The following is a 19,661-nucleotide window of genomic DNA, read 5'->3' as shown; positions in this document are numbered from 1 at the left end:
TATCTTACTATGAATCTGTCCTTTTATATTACAACTTAGCCTAAAAAAATGTGCAGTGTCATAAAAGTTAAGGACGAGACTAAAAAAATGTGCAGTGTCATAAAAATTAAGGACACAATAAGATGATTCATAGTTAAAGGCGAAGTGACTTTTAAAATATTATGTCTGTTATGAACAACTGCAACTCTTATAATAAATTTATTTAAAAAAAAGAAATGTATTTATATCCCAACCGGTGGTATTTTGTTTACTTCGGTGATTCAACACAGATTCTTTAACGAACATCCCGAATACAACATTTTTCGTAGGAGGGCAAAATGCAAAGTCATCGGAGATGAAAATAAATGCCTTCTTTGTTTTGCTTTGTGCAAATTTTCTTTGTTTAAAGTGTTTTTAGTCTTTCGAATATTACGGGTTTCTCCCTGAAATTTCCTCAAAATATTTGGATTAAGTTACGGTTTTTTTTTTTTATTAGAATTCGGAAATGACCCTCGAACTTTGCGCATTGACTCCTTTACCTTGCAATATGAATCTCACCCGAAATCTGACAGGTCATGACAATTTCTGTGTAGGAAACTGGAAAGCAATCAATCTTTCAAGAATTTACGTTCATAGCCTTTGGATGGTTCAAAACTAGATCATGAAAACTATATAGTATCGGTAGTGGTATTTTATCCCCTTCTTCTTGAACAGCTTTCCAAAGTCTAAGGAGATCTCTAGGTCGGCATTTGGCCTTGCGTCTTTGAGAAGTCAAAAGCACCAAACTTCATGGGTCATAAAACAGGACATTTGGTATGTTCAGTAATGATTAAGAGTTGCCGACAGGAGGCGCTGCTAGCGCGTCATATTCTCGACTTACGTAATTTGAATTGAGTATTCTTTTGTTTTTTCTACTTGCTGTAACAGATCTTACAGCTTTGTGATTGAGAATTTGAAATGTTTTGGAGCCAGATCGCTCCTCTACAGCAACAAAATTTTTAATAAATACATAATAAAGTAAATATCTTTGTGATGATAATGTTTGTTATTAAATACAAAGTCAACCAGCTCCTGAGTAATATTTAGAATCTACTTGTAAGGACGAAGCTCTGAGAGTAATACAATCAATTTCTATTTCGGATACAAATTTCGATATAGCTTGGAAACTTTTAGAAGATAGGTATTCGAATAAACGTGAGCTTTTAAATGCTATAATAAAAAGTTTTTGAATCAGCCGAGTATTAGCGAGGCATCTACTTCTATTCTAAATTTAATTGATATAACGAACGAGTGTATTCGATCTTTAAATACTTTAAATTACAAAGTAGAAAACTTATCGGAAATCATGATAGTATATTTAGTAGTGGATAAGTTTGATAAATCAACTCGATACTGGTGGGAAAAGGAATTATAAAACTCGGAAGAATTCGGTACGATTGAACAATTACTTTCATTTTTACAAAGCCAAGCGAGAACGCTTTAAAATAGTAAAATAAAGGAGGTAAAAAAGAGTAATAATTCTCCACATAAACTTACGAGTATGATATCCACTTCTAATACGAAAATCATAATTTTGAAGTGCATAAAGCGCCGTGGTGGAGAATTCCATTCATTATATAAGTGTGCGGAATTTATAAATCTTTCTGTCAAGGACAGGTGTGAATTCGTGAAAAGAAATAAGCTTTGTTTTAATTGTTTGAAAAACCATTCCGTTCGAACGTGTTTGTCTAATTATCGATGTCAAAAATGCTCACGAAAGCATTCAACGCTGTTACATTTCGAAAATGAAAAACAAAATAAATCCGAAAGTGCTCATATTTCAAAGCCGGAAGTAGGGGGATGGAGAAGACGACAGTCAGTCTTAATCCGAATGCAGAAAAATTTTTTATGACTCTTCTTCTACCAATAAAGAAAGTACTTTCGCCGGTACAGCTGTAAATAGAATGCGTCAGACCAAAAATATTTTACTTTCTACTGCGAATATTTTAATCAGAGATTGTTATGGTGAATTAAAATCAGTTCGCGCTTTATATGATGTAGATTCGATGACGTCATTCTTAACGATTGAATGTGCTAATTCGTTAGGGATTAAAAGAGAAAAAATACACTAAAATACTAAAATTTTAAATAAACGTCAAAGCTTTATGCTTATAATATACAATACAAAGTAATTTCTGGGAATTTATATTTTCAGTATATGTAATGTAGATGTGTGAGAATTTATCTGACACTAGCACAAGAAAATAGAAATGCAAATATCTCGGGTTGGTATCTTGGGTGATCAATTTCTTTAGTCTTACGAGGTCCACACATCTTACAAATATTCTTATTTGACATCTGAAACTGAACCGCCATCCTTGTCAACATTCCTGGGAATCTATGTCGCACAGTCGAAATATTAAAAATGTTCTGTGATAAAAATATTTTAACTTTCGCTTTGATTTTCCAATTAATATTTTTTTTTTTTTTTAGTTGTATTTCTTGGGAATATAGTATTTTCTTTTAATCCTTCATTTTCATTATAGCTCATGGTTGATTTCTAAAACCCACAAGAAGTGTCAAGAGATGTCTGAAATCATTTCCTGTTTCCTTATCTTAAACGGATAGGAAACTGTCTAAATAGAATGTATCTGAAATGAAGCTTACATTGTTCTGTTTCCGATATTTAGATACCGATTAAATTTTAATGTGTATTTTTGATGGAGTTTTTATTACTGTGAATCTTTAACGTGAATTTTGTGTTTTCAGATATCAAACTAAGACGAATTCTTTAATTTTGCTAGGCAATAAATCACAACATCAAATGTTTTACTTCTAATAGTCAATTATAATAATCATTTAAGTTCAGTTAGAGGTAACCATTAAATAAAATTAACATATTTTCTTTTATATTATTCTATCACTTTCAGTATTCTGTATATTACTACAGTCCAGTGGGTAGTATAAAATAAAAATAGAAGGAAAAACCGAATTGTATCCGAATTACAGTGCAGCAGAGATTAACACAACAAACTAAATTATTACGATATTAAATCTAGTCTAATTCTAAATACACTATGCATGTTCAATTTAGGTTTCTGAAACAAAAGTTTATTGTGTCATTCAGGGAAACTTAAAATACATTTTTTAACAGGAAACACAATTAAAAATACACCTAAGGTAGGTTTAGGGTAAAACTTCCTTTTCTAACTATTCCAAATAAGACTTAGTTTACTCATAATTTAGCTGTATCATTTTAAATTTAAAAAGAGGATATTTAAACTTTCGTTTTATTTTTATAGGCAGCATTAACAATGCACTAAACTAGTATTTGTTTCTCTTAAAATTAACATATTGATTGAAAAAATAATTTAGTGGAAATAGTTTAGTAGGATGTTTTCTGAAAGGCTTTATATCGTATGTTTAAAAATCAGCATCCATCAGATGAATAATTTGTAAAACGGAAATAATTCTACGAGAACTGCTTCAGAGAAAGGTTTTTGGAAAGTAATGTCCAAAATAAAAGTTAAATATCAAAGAAACAATGCCTTAAAAATTATATTCAACGACAATGAAGGCATAAATTTTAATGAAAGTACAAAATATGAGTGTTCATTTTGAGATGTTTGTCATTTATAATACTCTGAAATAATACGGAGTTATCTCATTTTTATACAGTCTAACTTAAATACCGAGTTGTATACATTTTTGTGATTGTATCTCTTAAAATCTCAGTACATTCAGGATTTTAGATACTTTCGAGGTTTCAATATTGTGACAGAGAGAGAAAAAAGACTTAAATAATAGTATAGTGATAATAAAGGAGGTTAATTCTTGTAATGTTTATATTTTTTTAACTATGTAGATGTTTGTGAGTTTGAAATGTTTTTGTCATGAATTTCTTTCTTTAGGAAAATACATTTTATGTATATTGAATTGGAAGTAAGGAAGTAAGAAAGCATCTAATATCTTTTACTGTAACAGTTCAGTTCCAATTTTTGCACTCTGTACTAGTAATGTAAATGCGTATTAATAGTGATTTGAATCAGGTGACTTAAAGGAATTAAAGATGCTAAAGGGAGAAAATGTCGTGGAATCGTTTGTGAAAGTTTCGATCAGAAAAATAATCAAATACTGGTATACATTTCAAGAAAATCATATAACGTTCGGTGTGGAATACGAACATAAATAAAATTAGATTTCAAGGGAAAGGAAATAAGAACTAAAATTATATGGAATATAAGGACCGAAACGTAATATAAATTAGAAGACAAAGTTTAATATTAAAAACATGGAATAGGATAAGTATTAAAAGAGGATTAGCAAATTTAGGAAGTAATGGATAAATACATAAGGAAAACTAAATGGATTTTGAATAATGAGACATGTGTAAAACTGATGTTCCCAAAATAAATCATTTAAAACAAAGAGCAAAAATTATGATGGGAAGAAATATTATTAAAGTTCAGAAGTTAAAAATCAATTATGATAATAATATTATGTCTTTAAGTCATCAATTACACATAATGTCCAAAAATAAGTACTTTGGATTCTTAAAAATATTATACTCTGAAAGGGTTATTATTAAAAATATTATTGTTTTAAATAAAGTTTTAATTTCTGAATGTATACTAAGGAAGTCATTGGTATGAACTCGTTTTCACTCACAGTTAAAAATTTTGCTTTAAGAAAATAGTTTTATGAATTCCTTTTATCTCATAAAGATTGCTGAAGTACCAAGCATATTCTAAAGAAAATAATTAGAAACAGGTTTTCTGCTTTCTGATATATCAACAATTTCCCCCATATTCACTGACAGATAAGGCTCCCTTACTTTCAAATAAATCTTTCTCCCAAGGCTAACCATTCCTTCTTGGGAGCTCCCTTTCAGTTTGGCTTCCTGAGCTGCCGACCTAGAATTCTCATTTTCACTACTTAAGTACAATTCTATTTTCGTCGGGCTGATCGACTGCATGCCAGTTCTGCGTATGCCAGGTGCCCGAACACGGCAATATGCTATTTTCGGGTTTTATATGTCTGAAACGACTGGGTGAATGTGCCTTTGTTTACAACAAAGTTAAGCCAAAGTTTTGCCTTATTTTCTGAAAAAAAAAGCAAAATTTCGGTAGGTTATCCTAGAAGGAACTTTCGCCCAATTCTGATTCTACACTTACAAAATTTCTTCATATCATGAACTGAATTTCTATGAAACATATCAGATCTACAATTATTTACCTTCTTTTACTATGGACATAAATTTCAATTTTGTCCTTCAAAAGGATTTAGTAATCCGATATCTATGATTTTTATGTTTATTGTTGCCTTGGAAGTGTATTGAAGAAATGTTTAATCCCATCGAATCTTTTTGCAGTGTATCTTCTCCTGAAGGAGACGGACCTTCATCTAATTAATAAAATTTCGTTGAAAAGTAATGCCAAATTAATTTTGCTGTTTCGCTTCATTTAAAATTTTGCATTTCCGTGTTTCTCTTCAATTTTAATAATATGTATTGCGATTCAATTATTTGTATTTTTCCAAATCGTGAATACGGGGTATATTTTAATAAAGGTTTGATAAAGATTTAATAAAGGTTAATGCATTTGATATTTGACGGGAGACATGGATACCATGATTTGACAAACAGGCTAGGTGCTATTGTCTGGCGTCTTGGCAAGATATAACATTCTAAGATAATGTAGGTGTTGTAGTGCAGGATATAATTACAAAATTGACATAATTATTACATCATTTCAGGTAAGCGATAAATGGAGGAAAGATATTGAACAAGTATTGTCATTTATGTTGAATGCAATCGTGGCTAAAATACACGAAACTTACATGAGAGAAACTAGTCGTTGCATAAGCATCCATTTTATATTGAACATGCGTTTACTAATAATATTAAATGATACATTTTATGCCAACATTGAAGAGTATTTTATTGATGTACATTTTCGAAACATTTGTGAAAGAGAAAACACATTTTAAAATTTTGGTTAACATTATGCTGAATAATAATTGCCACAGATTTTAACACTTTTCCTTTATCTCTGTTAAGAAGTTTCATTGAATCGAAAGAGGCATATTCAGATGTCTTCTCTCAAACTTTCCTAAATCCTGGAAAAAAAATCAAGTAATTAATACAAATAAACTAAAGTACGAATAATTGTAATAATGAAGTGACCAAGTCGTATGTTGGAATTCGCGTAAATGTGGAATGAAAAGTGAAATTTCAGGGAAGTAGACATAGATTTTGAAATCCTTAGCTTGATAATTTATGACTTTTATTGTTTATACACCAAACGACCACTGGAGTATGAAATGAAGATCACAGGCAAAATTTGAGCTTGTTTAAACAGATTTACCAAAAGCAATTATTTTTAACATAATTCTGTGTAAGATTTATTAACTTCAGAAAAACGTTTCCGTTGGATGTGGTTTCGTATTCCTGTGTGCATGAAAAATCTCATATTTGGAAATAATTTGCGTTTGTAAAATTCAAGAATAAAAAAAAATTGCGTATTAATTAAATGTAAAATATGTATATTAGTTAAATAATTTTTCAATTTTGCTTTCTTTTATGTTCAGTGTTACTGAGAATAAAAATATATGATATTTAACAAAATATTAATAATATTTTATTTGTTAATGTTTAACAATAGCTTCAGATGTTTAATTCGTAAAGAGTATCTATGCGTTTTTAGCAAGCCTCATTCTTCTTCTCTAATAAGTACAAATATTTTTCTCACGTAAAATGAAAGCTGCTTTGCGTTCTTTTATTTTCCACATGATATTGCTATAAATTTTACTTCCTAATTAATACCTTAATAAAAAATTCCTTACTACACTTAACATTGTGGTCACAATCTCCATTATTCAAATTCGAACTTTTAAAGACAGAAACAAAATGGGGGACCAATTACAAATTTTTGGGAAATCAGGTAAGATCGAGAAATGTATACATCAATTGCCAGGAGAATGGCAAGTTAAATAAATATCTAATTTGAACTTCGGACCTTGAAAACACATGGACGTACTAACGTACACTAATTAAAATATATACTAATTCCCTGTATTAATCCACGGCTTTCCTGAAGTTCCCTTTCGCCGATGTGTTTACGGTAGTTTGGCTGTATGGCTTTAAAAAATAACGTCTGTTTCGCCCGATGTTGTATACAACCGAGTTGAGAAAATGAGGCTTAATCGTCGATCCTAATTTTTATTACTCGAAGTTTGCAGCAAATGCTTGGTGATTATGTATTGCAGAAGTTCTGCTTCTCCCGAAGGAGAGAAATGATGTCAGATATAAAACTTATTTTTGTCGACATGTTTCTAAATTACACTTTTCTAACACTCTTCGTGGAATGAGACACGGATTTTCGTCTTAGTGGTTACAAATCTGCTCTATTTTGTTCGTATAGTTTAAGAACAACCTGTATTTTTCATTCTTCGAATATTTCAAACAATATTAAAAGTAAATTATACCAAAGCGTTTAACTTTTTACCAGCTGTTTCACTTCATTAGACAATATTAAAAAATTTTTACATTTTAATAGATTACAAAATTATCTAAATAGATAGAAATATTACGCAATTACCTAAGATATACCAGAATTTATCTTCCATCGGCAAACGAATACCTGGGCTGTGGATCAGGGCCTGGCATAGCATGGATGATAGTCAAAGTTGCCATCGCCAAAGCCACAACGAAAACTAGACTGCGTTTCAGAAACTCCATTCTCTAGATTCAAAAAATTTTTTCTGTATGAATATCTTACTATGAATCTGTCCTTTTATATTACAACTTAGCCTAAAAAAATGTGCAGTGTCATAAAAGTTAAGGACGAGACTAAAAAAATGTGCAATGTCATAAAAATTAAGGACACAATAAGATGATTCATAGTTAAAGGCGAAGTGACTTTTAAAATATTATGTCTGTTATGAACAACTGCAACTCTTATAATAAATTTATTTAAAAAAAAAGAAATGTATTTATATCCCAACCGGTGGTATTTTGTTTACTTCGGTGATTCAACACAGATTCTTTAACGAACATCCCGAATACAACATTTTTCGTAGGAGGGCAAAATGCAAAGTCATCGGAGATGAAAATAAATGCCTTCTTTGTTTTGCTTTGTGCAAATTTTCTTTGTTTAAAGTGTTTTTAGTCTTTCGAATATTACGGGTTTCTCCCTGAAATTTCCTCAAAATATTTGGATTAAGTTACGGTTTTTTTTTTTATTAGAATTCGGAAATGACCCTCGAACTTTGCGCATTGACTCCTTTACCTCGCAATATGAATCTCACCCGAAATCTGACAGGTCATGACAATTTCTGTGTAGGAAACTGGAAAGCCATCAATCTTTCAAGAATTTACGTTCATAGCGTTTGGATGGTTCAAAACTAGATCATGAAACCTATGTAGTATCGGTAGTGGTATTTTATCCCCTTCTTTTTGAACAGCTTTCCAAAGTCTAAGGAGATCTGTAGGTCGGCATTTGGCCTTGCGTCTTTGAGAAGTCAAAAGCACCAAACTTCATGGGTCATAAAACAGGACATTTGGTATGTTCAGTAGTGATTAAGAGTTGCCGACAGGAGGCGCTGCTAGCGCGTCATACTCTCGACCTACGTAATTTAAATTGAGTATTGTTCTGTTTTTTCTACTTGCTGCAACAGATCTTACAGCTTTGTGATTGAGAATTTGAAATGTTTTGGAGCCAGATCGCTCCTCTACAGCAACAAAATTATTAATAAATACATGATAAAGCAAATATCTTTGTGATGATAATCTTTCTTATTAAATACAAAGTCAACCAGCTCCTGAGTAATATTTAGAAGCTACTTGTATGGACGAAGCTCTAGTAATACAGTCTATTTCTATTTCGGATACAAATTTCGATATTGCTTGGAAACTTTTAGAAGATACGTATTCGAATAAACGTGAGCTTTTAAATGCTATAATAAAAAGTTTTTGAATCAGCCGAGTATTAGCGAGGCATCTACTTCTATTCTAAATTTAATTGATATAACGAACGAGTGTATTCGATCTTTAAATACTTTAAATTACAAAGTAGAAAACTTATCGGAAATCATGATAGTATATTTAGTAGTGGATAAGTTTGATAAATCAACTCGATACTGGTGGGAAAAGGAATTATAAAACTCGGAAGAATTCGGTACGATTGAACAATTACTTTCATTTTTACAAAGCCAAGCGAGAACGCTTTAAAATAGTAAAATAAAGGAGGTAGAAAAGAGTAATAATTCTCCACATAAACTTACGAGTATGATATCCACTTCTAATACGAAAAACATAATTTTGAAGTGCATAAAGTGCCGTGTGGAGAATTCCATTCATTATATAAGTGTGCGGAATTTATAAATCTTTCTGTAAAGGACAGGTGTGAATTCGTGAAAAGAAATAAGCTTTGTTTTAATTGTTTGAAAAACCATTCCGTTCGAACGTGTTTGTCTAATTATCGATGTCAAAAATGCTCACAAAAGCATTCAACGCTGTTACATTTCGAAAATGAAAAACAAAATAAATCCGAAAGTGCTCATATTTCAAAGCCGGAAGTAGGGGGTGGAGAAAACGACAGTCAATCTTAATCCGAATGCAGAAAAATTTTTTATGACTCTTCTTCTATTAATAAAGAAAGTATTTTCGCCGACACAGCTGTAAACAGAATGCGTCAGACCAAAAATGGTTTACTTTCTACTGCGAATATTTTAATCAGAGATTGTTATGGTGAATTAAAATCAGTTCGCGCTTTATGTGATGTAGGTTCGATGACGTCATTCTTAACGATTGAATGTGCTAATTCGTTAGGGATTAAAAGAGAAAAATATCTGTTGCGGTTTTTGGATTAAATAACACGAGAATAAATATTAATTCTAAAGTATGTGCTTCTATTTCAAACGGTATTGTGTTTGAAATGTGTTTAGAATTTTTGTGCGTGCCTAAAATCTCGGTCTCTATGCCAATAAATAATGTAGAAGTTCCGACTGAACATTTTCCTCAAAACATTCAGTTTGCTGATCCCAACCTTTATAAAAGAGGAAAAACTGATGCATTATTAGGCGCAAAGGTGATTTATCTGATCTTAAAATTCGGTCAAGTTGAAGTGCCCAATTCAGAGCTAAGATTTCAAAATTCTGTTTTTGGCTTTATTGCCACTGGCAGCATTTTAAGTTCAGAGATTCAAAATACGCGAATGGTTCACTGTGGATAAATTAATACTTATAGTGGTAAAGAAAATGAAATTAAAAAGTTTTGGCAACTTGAGTCTATAGGAATTAAAGATGATCCCAGTGAAAATGAGATAGATCAATCTTTAGAAACATTTGAAAAAACTGTTTGTTTTAAAGATGACCGGCATGAGGTTCAGTTACCATGGAAAAGAGATTGGGGAGAGTTCAATAATACTTCATGGTTTCTAAAAACAGACTGAATTTACTTATGCATAGACTTCAGAAAGATCCAAATCTTCATTTGCAGTATATTGAAACTTTAAAGGACTATGAAAATAAGAATATTATAGAGAAAGTTAGATGTCCTAAGGAACCTGTTGATAAAAGTGTGTTCTAGTATTTGCCACATCAACCAGTTTTTAGAGAGGAAAGTGCAACTACAAAAATGAGAATAGTATTTGATGCAAGTTCCAGTCATAACTTTAAACATTTAAGTTTAAATGATTGCCTGTGGTCAGGGCCAAACCTGAATTCGAACATATTCGACATTCTTGTTAATTTCAGATTAAACAAAGTCGCCTTTACTTCAGACATAGTGAAAACTTTCCTACAAATTTTATTAGCCGAAAAGGACAGAGATGCAGTTCGTTTTCTGTAGGAAGAAAATGGTAAAATTCAAGTTTACAGATTTAATCGTGTTCTTTTTGGTGTTACGAGCAGTCCATTCCTTTTGACTGCTAATTCGAAAACTCACCTGAGAAAGCACTCTGAAGAATTCCCGACTACAATAGAATGCTTAGACCGCTGTTTGTATGTGGATGATTTTATTTCTGGAGCTGATAATGTGTCGGATGCTTTTGAGATCTCCACTCAAGCTACATCAATTATGAGCCAAGCTAGCATGGTTCTACGAAAATGGACTACGAATGACAATACATTGATGCAGTTTTGGACACGTGAAGGTTTCGATACACAGCCGCAAGTCAACACTATTAAAGTTTTGGAACTGTCGGGGAATCCTGCTGAACTTTGTCTAATATTGGGAAGGCAGAACCTAGTGGACAGTATGTCTAAAAACGAAAGTACCAAACGATTCCTGCTACGTACAATTGGAAAACTTTTTGATCCGCTTGGGTTGCTTTCACCGTTTACTATTCGCACAAAGTTCATTCTGCAAGTCTTGTGGATGAAAAAAATTTCTTGGGATGAAGAAATACCTGTAGATCTACAAAACATATGGCTTCAGTGGTGCTCCGAGGTTCCTGAACTTTCAGAGTTACGAGTTCCTAGAAATGTGCTCAATTTAAATATAATATTTTTTAGATCATGTTCTAAGGGTTTGAGGCAGACTGAAACATTCTGACCTCAGTACATATGAGAAAAATCCAATTTTTCTGCCAGATAAGCATCCATTAACTTTAATAATTGTGAGATATTATCATTTAACACTAGAAGCGCCAGAGCAGTCATTTTGACTGCTTTTGTCACTTGACCTTGGATTCCTTAAAAACCCTTTATCTTAAGAATTCACAAATTTTGGTATTTTCCTAAAATATGTTGAAAATTATTGGTACCAAATATAAATCGAATGAAATTAAAGCTAACGGAGATATTATTAGTTATACCTAAAAGCGCCACAAACAGTCATAATGACTGCTAGTAATACTGTGTAGATTTATATGGTATTCTCGCTCAGAAAATATTTTTCTTGGAAAAACATCTGGCGTACATATACATTCCTTTCATTCACTGATTATTTACAGAAGGATATACTTCCCTTCCGCTCAGAAAATCCCTTTTGTTGGAAAAACATCTGGCCTACACATTCCTTTTCACTCTCTCTTTATTTACAACATCAAATACTTCCTCACCTCCCTCTCAACGGTCCACCCCTTTTTGGCGAAATGATATAGTCCTTAGTTTGCAGTAGTTCAGTCACTTTGTTTCATGACATTTCATTCTTTCAAGCGCACGGTATTGGCAGCTCGAAGACCGCGATATCTGAGTCCAGAAGAAATTGCACAACTTTTACAGGATTTATCTGAAAATGAATCTGATGTTGAAGAACATAATATTGATGATGATACGGATTATGAGTCTCCATAAAACTTTGAGAGAAATAATAGTTCTAGTCAATCTGAAGATAGCACGGAAGAGCAATCGTTGGGGCAAGGTTTTCAGCCCATCGATATTTACGCAGCAAATATTTCGTCATCAGTAACTACAGCATCCACATCAACTGAAATAGGTAAGAAATATTTATGTTTATGTATTGTTATTTTTGTTTTTACAATTTCTGATGTACTCGAATTTTTTTAAAATGTGAGGAGTCATTTATTGTAAAAAAATATACATATATATTATTTTGTTAGGTTCTTCTAATGCACAAGGTATAGGATCAAAGCGAAAACATGATTTACCTAACTCAGGATACGCACGAGGAAGAGGGTGTCTTTTCCAAAATCACGAAGAAGGCTCGAAAGATGGAACCTCGTGGACTGTGATATCTACTTCACAAACTACAGCTGGGTAATGAGCTAACCTAACCTGTCGTGGAGAACGACTTTAGGTTCAGAGTTCGAAGACTTACGGATACGAACCACGACGTCATTCAATCTGTTAAGCACTGTATATGAACCATCTGAAGGTGAATGTAATTTAGGACTGAGTCCATTTCGTTGAATCGGGTTCCACAACCACACCTTGTCTCCTTTGTTAGATCTATGTCTAGTAGCTCTCGTGTCGTGTCTGGTCTTCACTTTCTCCGCCGCCAAGTTGACTCGCTTTCGTGCAGAACGGTGCATCTCTTCAAGCCGAGCCTGGACATCTCGGGTGTGTTCCTCAAGCGATGAAGGCGCATCCGTAGAGCGACCAAACAGGCGGTCACAAGGCAGACGAAGGTGTCGAACGAAGAGCTTCTTCTGAGATGGAGAATAGCTGGTAGTCTTGCGTTTCTTTTCGACCCTAGCATGATTTCGGCGGCTTCCCGAGCTGGGTCTTTTGGACAAGGCGTCGGCATTTCCAGGTGAGGATCTGTTCTGAGGATGGATAGTCATGACACTAGATGCTGAAAGCAGATTGTTGTTTTTGAAGTCTAAGGAAAAATTGAATTTCCTTAAAAAGTCCAATCCGACATGCATGGATCTGTAATATCCGCCACATATGCCGTGTGATGGTAGGCGGAACTTCCAAACGTGATGTCCACGTTTAACTTCCCAGCTATTTCGATCTTGTCACCAAACGCAGTCTGAAGGGTAACACAGGAGGGCGTCCAAATAAGTTTATCTTTACCACCCGTCTGGAACTGAGATTCAACTACGAGCTTTTTAACCGCAACAACTTTAATATACGCTATTGGAGCTGGAATTACCGCGGCTGCTGGCACCAGACTTGCCCTCCAATTGATCCTCGTTAAAGGATTTAGAGTGTACTCATTCCAATTACGGAGTCTCAAAAGAGTCTCGTATTGTTATTTTTCGTCACTACCTCCCCGTTCTGGGAGTGGGTAATTTGCGCGCCTGCTGCCTTCCTTGGAAACTGTTCAGCTAAATCTTTCCTAATGATGGTAACATTAGCTCCTGTGTTAATAATCATATTGCAAGGAACTCGATCGATATGCCCATTGATGGACAGTCCGCTACTGTTGCCACACACTGTAGAAGTCTTGAGCGCTTTAAAAAGAGTTTTTCATTATCTGGCAACCTCCGTTCCTTGATATGGTCATTAATTTATTTCCTGTGTCGTTGTTGAGAAATGGTCTTAATTTTCGTACCCTGGGGTGTTTTGCAATTCTTTCGTACGTGGCCTTCAGTTCCACAGTTCCAGCACTTTTGTTTCTTGTCAATCCCTTTCCGTCCCATGGCATTTAATTGTCTGTTTAATCCGTCTCTCTTATTTTTCGTACTCTGGGGTGTTTTGCAGTTCCTTCGTATGTGGCATTCAACACCGCAGTTCCAGCACTTTAGGATTGGTTTCTCCTCTTCAGTATTACGTATTAAGGCATTCACTGGTCTTATCAAATCTTCCATTTTATTATCCGTGCCATGGGGTGTTCTGCAATGCCATCGCAGGTGACCTTCAGAACCACATCTCCAACACCTTCGAGCCACTTTGTTATCACTTTTGTCCACTTTTGTCTTCCCATCACATGTCGATAGCTTAAGAGAGCAGGCATGGGCAGAAATTTAAAACCTTCCGGATTGCTCCCTGCCGTCGCTACGAATTTCTTTAAATCATCAACTTCTTTAGTGACCGGTTCTTCTATCATTAATTTGTTGTTCCACGGCAGAAACTCCCTCTTCAATTTCTTCTTCTACCGAAGAAACTTTTTCTTCAATGTTTCCAACTTTATTTTCAACTGCGTCAATTCTGCCTTCCATAACCTCGAATTTGTTTTCTATTACGCTGGTAATCTCTTCCTTAACGGCATTTAAGTCTTCTTTAAAAGTTACTTGACCAGCTTCCAACTTTTCGTGAACGGCTTCCATTACCTTTCTAACGGATTCTTCCATCTTTTCCTGACGCGATTTAATCTCATTTTTCATTTCTTCTTGTCAAGCTTTCATTTCTTGCTGGCCCGTTTTCATTTCCTCTTTAAATGCAGCAAAGGCTGATAGCTGTCTTAACTGCTCTTCCATCGCTCTTGTGATTGGCATTCAAATCCCACTTCTGACACCAAAAATTGTTGCGTGCGAACGGGTTCGTTACGAAATGAATGCAAAAGTCCGATGAAAAATGAAAAAAAATTATTATTATCACAACAAATATGATTAATCGTCCTCAAATAATCGTCCAGTATCACAATATATCACAGTAGTTATCTTCTAACTACTCAAACGTTCAATAGAACTTAATTCAAAACAGCTAAAGAAATCTAATCCGCGAATTCGCTACAGTCAACAAGAGCAGTTTTCTAAACAACAACAAACTAAGTAACGAACTACGAACTGAGAGGTTTTCCTCCCTTTATACGATTTTTAAATCGCGTGCGAGAAATTTCTGGTACTTTCTCGAAATCAAAAAGATATATTTATTTATTTGATGTTAAATGCACGTGCTCTTGTATTTTTAATTTTCCGGCATAGCTCTCTTCTTTTAATATTCGTCATGCGCTGCACTGCGCGGGAAATAAAACAATTTGATTTATAATTGAACTAACGTTAGCTTTTTAAGTACCAAATTCGTAAAAATACCTATTATTTAGTCAATGAGTTTACAATAATACTTCCCGTTTACAATAAGAATAAAGTACTCTGCATATGTTATGATAGAACAATGTAGAATAATAATATATCAATGCGTATGCTATGACAGAACAATTGGGTGTATTTCTGAACTCTTGGAGTAATGAATTTGCGACCACTGTCCATAAGACAGAACCTATACATGAGCACTGAGGGCATCCTGGACGCAATTTTTGTGCAACAATTCCAGAGTCTAGAGTAAATAGAGCGGTCTTGGAGATAGCTTCTTATGAGGTCTACGAGATCGCATGGCGACACTCCATAGTGAGAAAGGCATCAAGAATGTCTGGCCACCACAGAGAGTAAAAGTCTCCTTGAATATCTAAGCTTATAATGAAAGAGTGAAGATTCTTTTCTCTGATGGCTTGAGTAACTGAAAGAAGACTCGAAATTGCCTGTTCTGTTGATTTGCCTCTAAGGAAACTAAATTACGGGGGGTGCAGAACATTATTACGAAATAAGAAGTATTGTAATCTACCCATGATAACACGTTCCAGGAGTTTCCCAAAAGCTGGGAGAAGACATATAGGACAATAAGAAGATGCTTGGACAGGATCCTTGCCTTTCTTGTGAAATAGTACCACTTCTGCTCTTTTTGTATGTAAAGGGAAGTGCCGGAGTCTCTAACAAGTATTTATAAATAATACAATAAGGTCCCGAGCAATTTTAAAAAGCATTTGAATGATAGCATTGTCTATGCTATGGGGCCCTGGGACCGTTTTCGGTTTAAAGAGTTTTATTATCTTTGCCAATTCAGATTTATTTGGAGGAGGTTCAGTAGACTGCCTATGTGAATCAAAGTTAATAAAATTGGCTCTCAGTTTTGATTGCTGTGCTGTGTCATCAACTGGTGGATCATTCTTGATAAGGGAAGAAAGAACGAATTTTATTGTATCTGTTGGTGACTCAGCCATTGGAAGTATTTCTGCTGGTAGAACTGTGGGCCTAAAAATCTTATCTGTTGCGATTTTGAAAGCTGTCCCGTAGGTTTCCACTGGTTTTTTGCAAAATTGCAGCCAGGAATCTTGCTTGGCAGATGCAAGTTTTCGTTTAAATGCAGCTTGTGATATTTTATAGTTAACAAATAGGTCACTATGAATAGCAGGTTCAGTTGTTGCTTGTGCTTGTGTTCTGAGTTTTCGTAAATTTCTGAGATTCGTAGATAAGGTATCAGACCACCAAGAAATACAGTACGTGTGTGAGTCTTTTTTATTCGAAATGTTTGTCGACATGCTATCTTACAGCATGCTATCAGTTTAGTTGTATTGCATAATCTGAGATTCTTGGTGAGTGTGTCTATAAAAGAAAAAGTGCCTCTTTGGTTTTGTATTTCTACCATAGAAAGCTTTGAAAATTGCAGTGAGGATGGCATGGAAACTAAAAGAAATAGCATTATGATCACTTAAAGTGATAAAGTCAATGACTGTCCAATCTTGTATTTTGCTTTTTTTTCAGAAAATCAGGCAAAACCTTGGCTTCACTTTGTTGTAAACAAAGGCACATTCACTCACTCGTTCCAGACATATAAAACCCGAAAATAGCATATTGCCGTGTTCGGGCACCTGGCATACGCAGAACTGGCATGCAGTTCATCAGCCCGACGAAAATAGTATTGTACTTAAGTACAGAAAAGGAGAGTTCTAGGTCGGGAGCTCAGGAAGCCAAGCTGAAAGGGAGCTCCCGAGAAGGAATGGTCAGCCTTGGGAGAAAGATTTATTTGAAAGTAAGGGAGCCTTATCTGTCAGTGAATATGGGGGAAATTGTTGATATATCAGAAAGCAGAAAACCTGTTTCTAATTATTTTCTTAAGAATATGCTTGGTACTTCAGCAATCTTTATGAGATAAAAGGAATTCATAAAACTATTTTCTTAAAGCAAAATTTTTAACTGTGAGTGAAAATGAGTTCAGACCAATGACTTCCTTACTATACATTCAGAAATTAAAACTTTGTTTGAAACAATAATATTTTTAATAATAACCCTTTCAGAGTATAATATTTTTAAGAATCCAAAGTACTTATTTTTGGACATTATGTGTAATTGATGACTTAAAGACATAATATTATTATCATAATTGATTTTTAACTTCTGCACTTTAATAATATTTCTTCCCATCATAATTTTTGCTCTTTGTTTTAAATGATTTATTTTGGGAACATCAGTTTTACTCATGTTTCATTATTCAAAAGCCATTTAGTTTTCCTTATGTATTTATCCATCACTTCCTAAATTTGCTAATCCACTTTTAATACTTATTCTATTCCATGTTTTTAATATTAAACTTTGTCTTCTAACTTATATTACGTTTCGGTCCTTATATTCCATATTATTTTAGTTCTTATTTCCTTTCCCTTGAAATCTAATTTTATTTATGTCCGTATTTCACACCGAACTTTATATGATTTTCTTGAAATGTATACCAGTATTTGATTATTTTTTTGAATGAAACTTTCACAAACGATTCCACGACATTTTTTCCCTTTAGCATCTTTAATTCCTTTAAGTCACCTGATTCAAATCACTATTAATACGCATTTACATTACTAGTACAGAGTGCAAAAATTGGAACTGAACTCTTAGTGTACAGTGTAAGATATTAGATCCTCTCTTACATCCTTATTTCCAATTCAATATACATAAAATGTATTTTCCTATAGAAAGAAATTCATGACAAAAACATTTCAAACTCACAAACATCTACATAGTTAAAAAAATATAAACATTACAAGAATTAACCTCCTTTATTATCACTATACTATTATTTAAGTCTTTTTTCTCTCTCTCTCACAATATTGAAACCTCGAAAGTATCTAATATCCTGAATGTACTGAGATTTTAAGAGATACAATCACAAAAATGTATACAATTCGGCATTTAAGTTAGACTGTATAAAAATGGGATAACTCCGTATTATTTCAGACTATTATAAATGACGAACATCTCAAAATGAACACTCATATTTTGTACTTTAATTAAAATTTATGCCTTCATTGTGGTTGAATATAATTTTTAAAGGCATTGTTTCTTATATATTAGATATTTAACTTTTATTTTGGACACTACTTTCCATAAACCTTTCTCTGAAGCAGTTCTCGTAGATTTTATTGACGTTTTACAAATTATGCATCTGATGGATGCTGATTTTTAAATCAGCATGAATTTAGAATAAAACATACGATATAAAGCCTTTCAGAAAAAATCCTACTAAACTATTTCCACTAAATTATTTTTTCAATCAATATATTAATTTTAAGAGAAACAAATACTAGTTTAGTGCATTGTTAATGCTGCCTATAAAAATAAAACGAAAGTTTAAATATCATCTTTTTAAATATAAAATGATACAGCTAAAAGATGAGTAAACTAAGTCTTATTTGGAATAGTTAGAAAAGGAAGTTTTACCCTAAACCTACCTTAGGCGTATTTTTAATTGTGTTTCCTGTTAAAAAATGTATTTTAAGTTACCCTGAATGACACAATAAACTTTTGTTTCAGGAAACTAAATTGAACATGCATAGTGTATTTAGAATTAGACTAGATTTAATATTGTAATAATTTAGTTTGTTGTGTTAATCTGGGCTGCACTGTAATTCGGATACAATGGGGTTTTCCGTTCTATTTTTATTTTAATTACCCACTAGACTGTAGTAATATACAGAATATTGAAAGTGATAGAATACTATGAAAGAAAAGATGTTAATTTTATTTAATGGTTACCTCTAACTGAACTTAAATTATTATTATAATTGACTATTAAAAGTAAAACATTTGATGTTGTGATTTATTGACTAGCAAAATTAAAGACTTCATCTTAAGTTGATATCTGAAAAACAAAAAATTCACGTTAAAGATTCACAGTAATAAAAACTCCTTAAAAAATACACATTAAAATTTAATCGGTATCTAAATATCGGAAACAGAACAGTGTAAGCTTCATTTGAGATACATTCTATTTAGACAGTTTCTTATCCGTTTAAGATAAGGAAACAGGAAATGATTTCAGACATCTCTTGACACTTCTTGTGGGTTTTAGAAATCAACCCTGAGCTATAATGAAAATGAAGGATTAAAAGAAAATACTATATTCCCAAGAAATACAACTAAAAGGAAAACAAATATTAATTGGAAAATCAAAGCGAAAGTTAAAATATTTTTATCACAGAACATTTTTAATATTTCGACTGTGCGACATAGATTCCTAGGAATGTAGACAAGGATGGCGGTTCAGTTTCAGATGTCAAATAAGAATATTTGTAAGATGTGTGGACA

At 33.1% G+C, this 19,661-nt stretch overlaps 1 long non-coding RNA gene across 1 annotated transcript; it reads right to left on the bottom strand.

Moving 5' to 3' along the window:
• Positions 1-5,871: 5,871 nt before the first annotated feature.
• Positions 5,872-7,736, bottom strand: LOC146995888 (uncharacterized). The gene is made up of 2 exons (XR_015042857.1): positions 7,557-7,736; positions 5,872-6,075 (listed from the first exon to the last, which is right to left on the bottom strand). It is a non-coding gene; the product is annotated as an uncharacterized LOC146995888 (long non-coding RNA).
• Positions 7,737-19,661: the final 11,925 nt, after the last annotated feature.

The sequence above is a fragment of the Stegodyphus dumicola genome, chromosome 8 (genome assembly GCF_044657685.1).
Source record: "Stegodyphus dumicola isolate Sdum_Otavi_A_Nest chromosome 8, ASM4465768v1".
NCBI classification, from domain to species: Eukaryota; Metazoa; Arthropoda; class Arachnida; order Araneae; family Eresidae; genus Stegodyphus; species Stegodyphus dumicola.
Note: the sequence above shows the minus strand (reverse complement) of the source record. Positions and strands in the feature narration are given on the sequence as shown.